This window comes from Marmota marmota, unplaced genomic scaffold, assembly GCF_001458135.2.
Source record: "Marmota marmota marmota unplaced genomic scaffold, marMar, whole genome shotgun sequence".
In the NCBI taxonomy this organism is placed as follows: domain Eukaryota; kingdom Metazoa; phylum Chordata; class Mammalia; order Rodentia; family Sciuridae; genus Marmota; species Marmota marmota.
Genome location: NW_026000005.1, coordinates 15,980,198 through 15,986,580, shown reverse-complemented (window position 1 = coordinate 15,986,580; position 6,383 = coordinate 15,980,198).

The window sequence follows — 6,383 nt, the reverse complement described above, 5'->3', positions numbered from 1 at the left end:
TTTTTTTTTTTTTTTTTTTTTTTTTTTTTTTTTTTTTTTTTTTTTTACAACTACTCAGTTCTGCTTTGGGAGCACAAAAGCAACCATCCACAACATGGAAACGAATGGGTATGGATATGCCAATAGAACTTAACTTACAAAAAGACAGTGAGATGTTGAATTTGTGAACCCAATCTGGATTATTATGTTATTTTAACTGGTTCTTCTTGCTTTAATATGCTTAAGATGGAGAGAACAGACAGAGACAGGGTAGTGCAACATCATAAGCTAAGGAAAAAATGAGTCTTGTCTGAGTCAACTGTCTAACACAGACTTCCAATATACTAAGACTGGTGATTGTACATAAAAGTTTCACTATGGAGAGTTTGCAAGTTGTTGAGAAAAAAGTGAGAAAGTAGAAGCCACAGATACACATGATTCTTTTGAGAAATCTTGGAGAGGAGAGGGGAAAAAGATTGTTTGAAGAGTAAGCAATGTCAATAGGATGGGAGGACTTGGACATATTTGTGGGCAAGGAGGGAGAAGGAGTCTATCTGGAAACAGCAATTAAGCACGTAAAAGTGCAAGGTAATTGATGAAAGAAAATGCCCCAAAATGTGGTGAGATCCCAAGCACAAATGGAGGGGTCAGCCTTGGAGAGGCTCATTTTCTCTGAGACAGAAGTGAAGAAAAAGAATGTGGGGATAATAGAAATGTGAAGTAAGGGGCTGATCTGTTTCTCCTTTTCTAAGAAGATTGAAGCTAAATCTTCTGCTGAGAATGAAGGAAGTGGAGATAGTTGTTGGTTTGAAGAGAGAAAAATTGTTGAAAGTGAAGAACACAAGAGTCCTTAGCATTTATCAAATTGCTAGAAGTTAAGACCTACCAGAAGAGACAAACATTCAATAGGGAACATCTTAATTTGTGATGAGTTCATTGTGTAAAGTGTCAAGTGGTCTTTTGTAATACTAATTTATGATCTCTGCCTCTATTTTTCCCTTTTTTAATTGAAAGACTGTTTCTTTCCTTCAGGGAAGTACATGGTAACACTCAGAACAGGGAACCCCAAAATCCTTCCATTGGTGCTTTTATAGAGTTAAGTCTATTGGGAGAAAATTTGGAAAGAGCAGAAAAGGCTTAGAAAGAAATGAGGAAAAAGATCTCTGGATCTAGAGCAGCTGGATCTTGTCTAGTTCTATAATTGAGAATATCACAGGACCTTATAGACAATGGTCTAACACCAGTCATGTAGCTTATAGGGCCAAGGTAGAACCGAAGAGTTATATATGGGTAAACTTTCCCTCTGGAATGAGTATCGGAAGGAAGAGGAAGAAAGCACTGAACCTGAAATTGCTCATATGGGTCTTATTAATGGCATATTTTTTACTCTGTACAACTCGTGTACAGAATATAGAAACAACAGATTTTATGTGACTTGTTCTAACAGTATCTCTTGGTAGAAGCTGAAAGCATAAAGCCACAATGCAAGTCCCTACACGTAATTCTACTGTTGAAAACCCTGTTGGTTGGGTAACTCACTGGTCATGGCCAAACCCTTTTTCCTTCACCTGCCTCCACCTCAGCTCATGTGGAGTTAGGGATGGTCTGGAAGTCTTGGATGGCTTTTGGTTTCTTAATGAAAACCAGAAATGTTTCTGACTGCTCCCAACATCTCGGATGGAGGCTGCTTCCATCATCTTGTAACTATGAGGGAAGGGACAAGGGAATTCTGGAGATGCTGGCCCAGACATCATTGGTCAAGCTAGTCATGTTGACTTCTCAGTGTGTGATAATAACAAAGTCCCATTTAGTTAAGGTACTTTTCTTTTGGTTTTCTGTTATTCAAAACAGAAAGCATCTTTTTTTTTTTTTTTAATGATGGTGCTTGGAATTGAACCTAGAAGCTCATTTATGCTGTGCAAGCACTCTATCACTAAGATATATCCTCTGCCCTGAAAGCATCTTAATTGTCACAATTGTTCATGTTTCCCAAACTCACATTCCTCTAAATGTGGAAAGGTGTGTGGCAAATAAAGCATTCTGTGCCCAATTATGTTTTGGAAACACTATGTTCTAAAGAGTTAAGCATGCGTTTTTACTGTAGTATCTCTTGTTGGCTTTAATATGCACTAGAAATCCCCAGTTGAGGGACACAGCATTTACTGTGTATCATACTTACTTTCATTGTACTAACTTCTCCTGGAATATTTTCCATGGACACTTACTTGAAAAATAGTAGTAGATGCCAAAGCAATGTAGTACAATGATCTCCTAAGATCTGCTTTGTCTGGCATAGAATTCAGGTTATTATGGGAGAACCAATTAGTTCCTACATTGGAGAAGGAACTGGGAAGAACAGGCTCTGAATTTTTTGATCCAAATAAAACTACTTTTAGTAGCCCTCTTTGCAGCACTGTAAACTTTATACCTTGATTAGAAACACCAGTAGGTTTTGACAACACTCTCCCTGGTTCTCATTGGCCCCCAATGTCTTCTAGATGTTTCCTTGATAGAAAGTCATCGTCATGGGCTTCTAAGGGTGCTCAACCATGCCTTGTATTCTAGAACCTTCACTTCATCTCTAGCTATTTACCTCTTTTTTTTTTTTTTACATCTTCCATGCCTGAAAGTAAAACTCTTTCCTTGACTTCTGACATCTTTACTCTTCCAAGCTTTCTTGTGAGAATGAAGAAGTTCCAAGGTTTTCCTTTATTGTTTTCTCTCTCCTCTGTGTTCCCCACCTCTCTTTCTTTTACACACACACACACACACACACACATACACACACACACTTTTCTATCTCCTTAAATGGGAAACTTTTTTTTATATAGAAAACAAAATGTTCTTCCAGTTTATTGAAAATCATTAAGTACTTCTCCTTAAAATATATTACTAAAGAAACTTTAAGAATGTCTCCAGTGGAGAGGGTGGGTGCAAGTGTGGTCAGAATCAAACGAATAATCTCTCACGTTTAGGTTCTATGCCAACCCTATGCTGTGGTCAAATCTCAGAATAAGCAAAAAAGGGATTATTTTATAATTAGTCGGGAGGATTCCACCCTCTGTGGTTCACCACTGGAATTTAAATTTAGTCATTATAATACCCCTTTGAAAGGCCAAAGGAAAAATATATGCTAATTATCCCGATATTTCTAGCCAGATTATAAAATGCAACTGGGTCACCAATGACAGACACACAACAAGTGTATGATCACTCTACCAATATTGAATAGCAAACAAATGAGTGCAAATGCCTGTGTGGAAAATTTTAAGAATTATTGAATAAATGAAACATAACAGATTCTCCATATCCCATATTGTACATCGCAGCCCTTTCTTACCTTTATAAATCAATAATCATGATCAATCAATGAAGCTTCATGGTCTTCCCTAATTTCAGGCTGGGTCATTTTATAAACAATTTCTATAATTTTTACTTTTGGATTAGCTGCCCATATAGCCTTCAGTTAATTTTATAGATGAAATATTGTAGTTTGTTTCTTACTTTGAAAGCAGTTGTTAGACCAATTTATTAAGAACGTGATTGGATTTTAAACTGAGATTTGCACAAAAAGGTCTCTGAAATAAATGAATATTTAAATAATCACAGACTAAAGACCATTGAGAACAAGTTTAAAGGGAGAAAAAGAACTTGGCCATTTATTGAGGGGCCTTTTTTGGCTGCTTTCACTTGTGTGAACATCAAGTACTTCTTTTCTTTTACAAAGCAGCAGTCATCAGCTGTTTGCTTCTTTGATTAGTTCTGGTCCTGATTCATTTAATACTAATGATTAAGCATGGGATACTACAAATAAACCTGTCTCTTTTCTTCCCAGAAATAGAATAATTATGCTGGCCAATGACTGGGTCCTTTTATATTACTAAATTTGTTAGGGATTTAATTACTTTGGCTCTGCTCCAATACCCCTGAGCAAATATGACAAACAATACCACCAATCCCACAATATTGTATCTGAAATAGTCAGTTTAATTTGCAGTCTCTTTATAGTATGTGTCTTGATTAAATGGGGCTTGTGTGTCTCTACTGTATTCTGATATATAAAATATATAAGTTGATTTGCAGGACTGTTGTACAGATTAAATGAAATAACATGAATGAAAAGGCCAAATATAACTCCTGATTCATGGTGGGCCCTCCGCAAACTGTATTCTTTCTCCTTTAGTCTATGTAATATGCTGGGAAAAAAGGAAGCTCAGAGAGTCATGCAACTTTTCAAAGTTATCTAATTATCATAAAGTTATCTAATTATCATAAACTGGGATTTCAGCCCAAGTTCATCTGACTTCAAATGCCCTTGCTCTTTCTATCATACTGAATTAGAACTAGATTTTACAGGATTAATGAAAAAAACTACAGAAAGTGATTGGAATCTCTATCATTTTTTAAAAATGGTGATTAAAATTTTAATTTACTTATGTTTAATTAAGCACTGAAAATGTATCATAAAGCCAGTAAAGTTTAGAATAGAATATTCTATAAAGTGCAATAGTTTTTGTGTTACAGGATACAGTTTACTAAAGAGAGAAAAGTGAGCCCTTTAATGCTATGCAAATAGGTACCATACAGATTACTCTACTTGTATTCACACACAATTGACTGCATGAGACAGGAATTGGTATTAGTCTTTCATAACTCTTTTATTGTAATGTCTGTTTTAGTCAGCTTTCTCGCTGCTGTGACTAAAGGAGCTGACCAGCACTATTATAGAGAAGGAAGAGTTTATTTGAGGGCTCAAGGTTTCAGAAGTCTTAGTCCATAGAATGCTGGCTCCATTCCATCGGGCTTGAGGTGAGGCTAAACATCATGGCAGAAAAGTGTGGCAGAGGGAAGCAGCTCACAACATGGTGATTGAGGAGCAGAGAGAGAAACTCCATTCTCCAGATACAAATATATACCCAAAGCCACGTCCTAATTCCCACCACCTCCAGCCACATCCTACCACTTCAATTGCCACACGGTTAATCCCTATCAGGGGATTAATTCACTGATTGGGTTAACACTTCTATAACACATTGTCTCACACATGAGCTTTAGGGGGACAATTTATATCCAAACCATAACAATGTCTGAAAAAAAAATGTCTTGTAACTATAGACCTCCTTAGAAGACCTTCTCCAGGAAGAAAGAATAGCATTAACTCTGGCAGCAAAGGCATATATGTTTTGAGAACACAAAGGTATAGCTAGCTATGAAAATAAAAATTGGGATGCCATCATTCCACAGCAAATTGAATGAGGTGACTGTATGAGTCACAGCAGGGAAGATGGCTACCACAATTCAGATTTATATATTAGATAGTCTTACTGACTTGCTTGGAAGACAGTCTTCATTAGGATATTGTTTGGGATGAAGAGAAAAGTAAGACAGGGTGGAGATAAGAGATTGGATGAACAGTGGAAGGAATTTAGAATCTTTCTTTTATAGAACACTCACCATTCCCATCCACAGAGAGGAGTTCCTTCACTGGTTGTGGTGGGTGGGCGCTGCAGGAGTAGTGGGAAGTAATTATCTCTTGAAGCTACAAGATCATCTCAAACAATTATAAAAGTATTTGTTATGAAATAGTGCTTTTCAGCCAGGAAAACTACATTGCCAGAAAATGGGATGTCCATTATTAGTGCCTTTGAAACTATAAAAAAAATGAGCCAATGTCTGACCATTTTCCATAATGTGCTAAGAGATTTCTTAACTTTTCAAACAACAATTTTGAGATATAATTGATATACTGTACAATTCACCCATGTAAAGATTTAAAGTGCATAAGTCAATATTTTTTAGCATATTCACAGACTTGTACAACTGTCACCACTGTCTAATTCCAGAACAATTCCATCTCCCCAAAAGGAAACCCTTTACCAGTTTGTAGTCACTTCCATTTCCTTTTAAACTTCTCAACTCTAGGAAACTACTAAACTACTTTCTGGTTGTATGAAATTGCCTATTCCATAAAATCAGAATCATAAAATAAGTAATCTTTTGTTATTGACCTCTTTCACCTAGTATGGCATTTTCAAGGTGCATGCATATTGTAGCCATCACTTTTTATTTTCCTGAACAAATAATATTTCACTGTATGGATATAATATATTTTGCTTATCCATTCATTAATTAATGGACACTTGGGTTGTTTGTACTTTTTGGTTAAGAATAATACTGCTGTGTGGGGTTATAGCTCAGTGGTAGAGGGCTTGCCTAGCACATGTGAGACATTGCGTTTGAACCTCAGCACCACATATAAATAAATAAAATAAAGGTATTGTGTCCATTTACAACTAAAAATATTTTTAAAAGAATAATACTGCTATGAATACCCATGTACAAGTTTTGTTTGGATGCATTTTTCATTTTTCTTGGGTATATATATATATATATAGAGAGAGAGA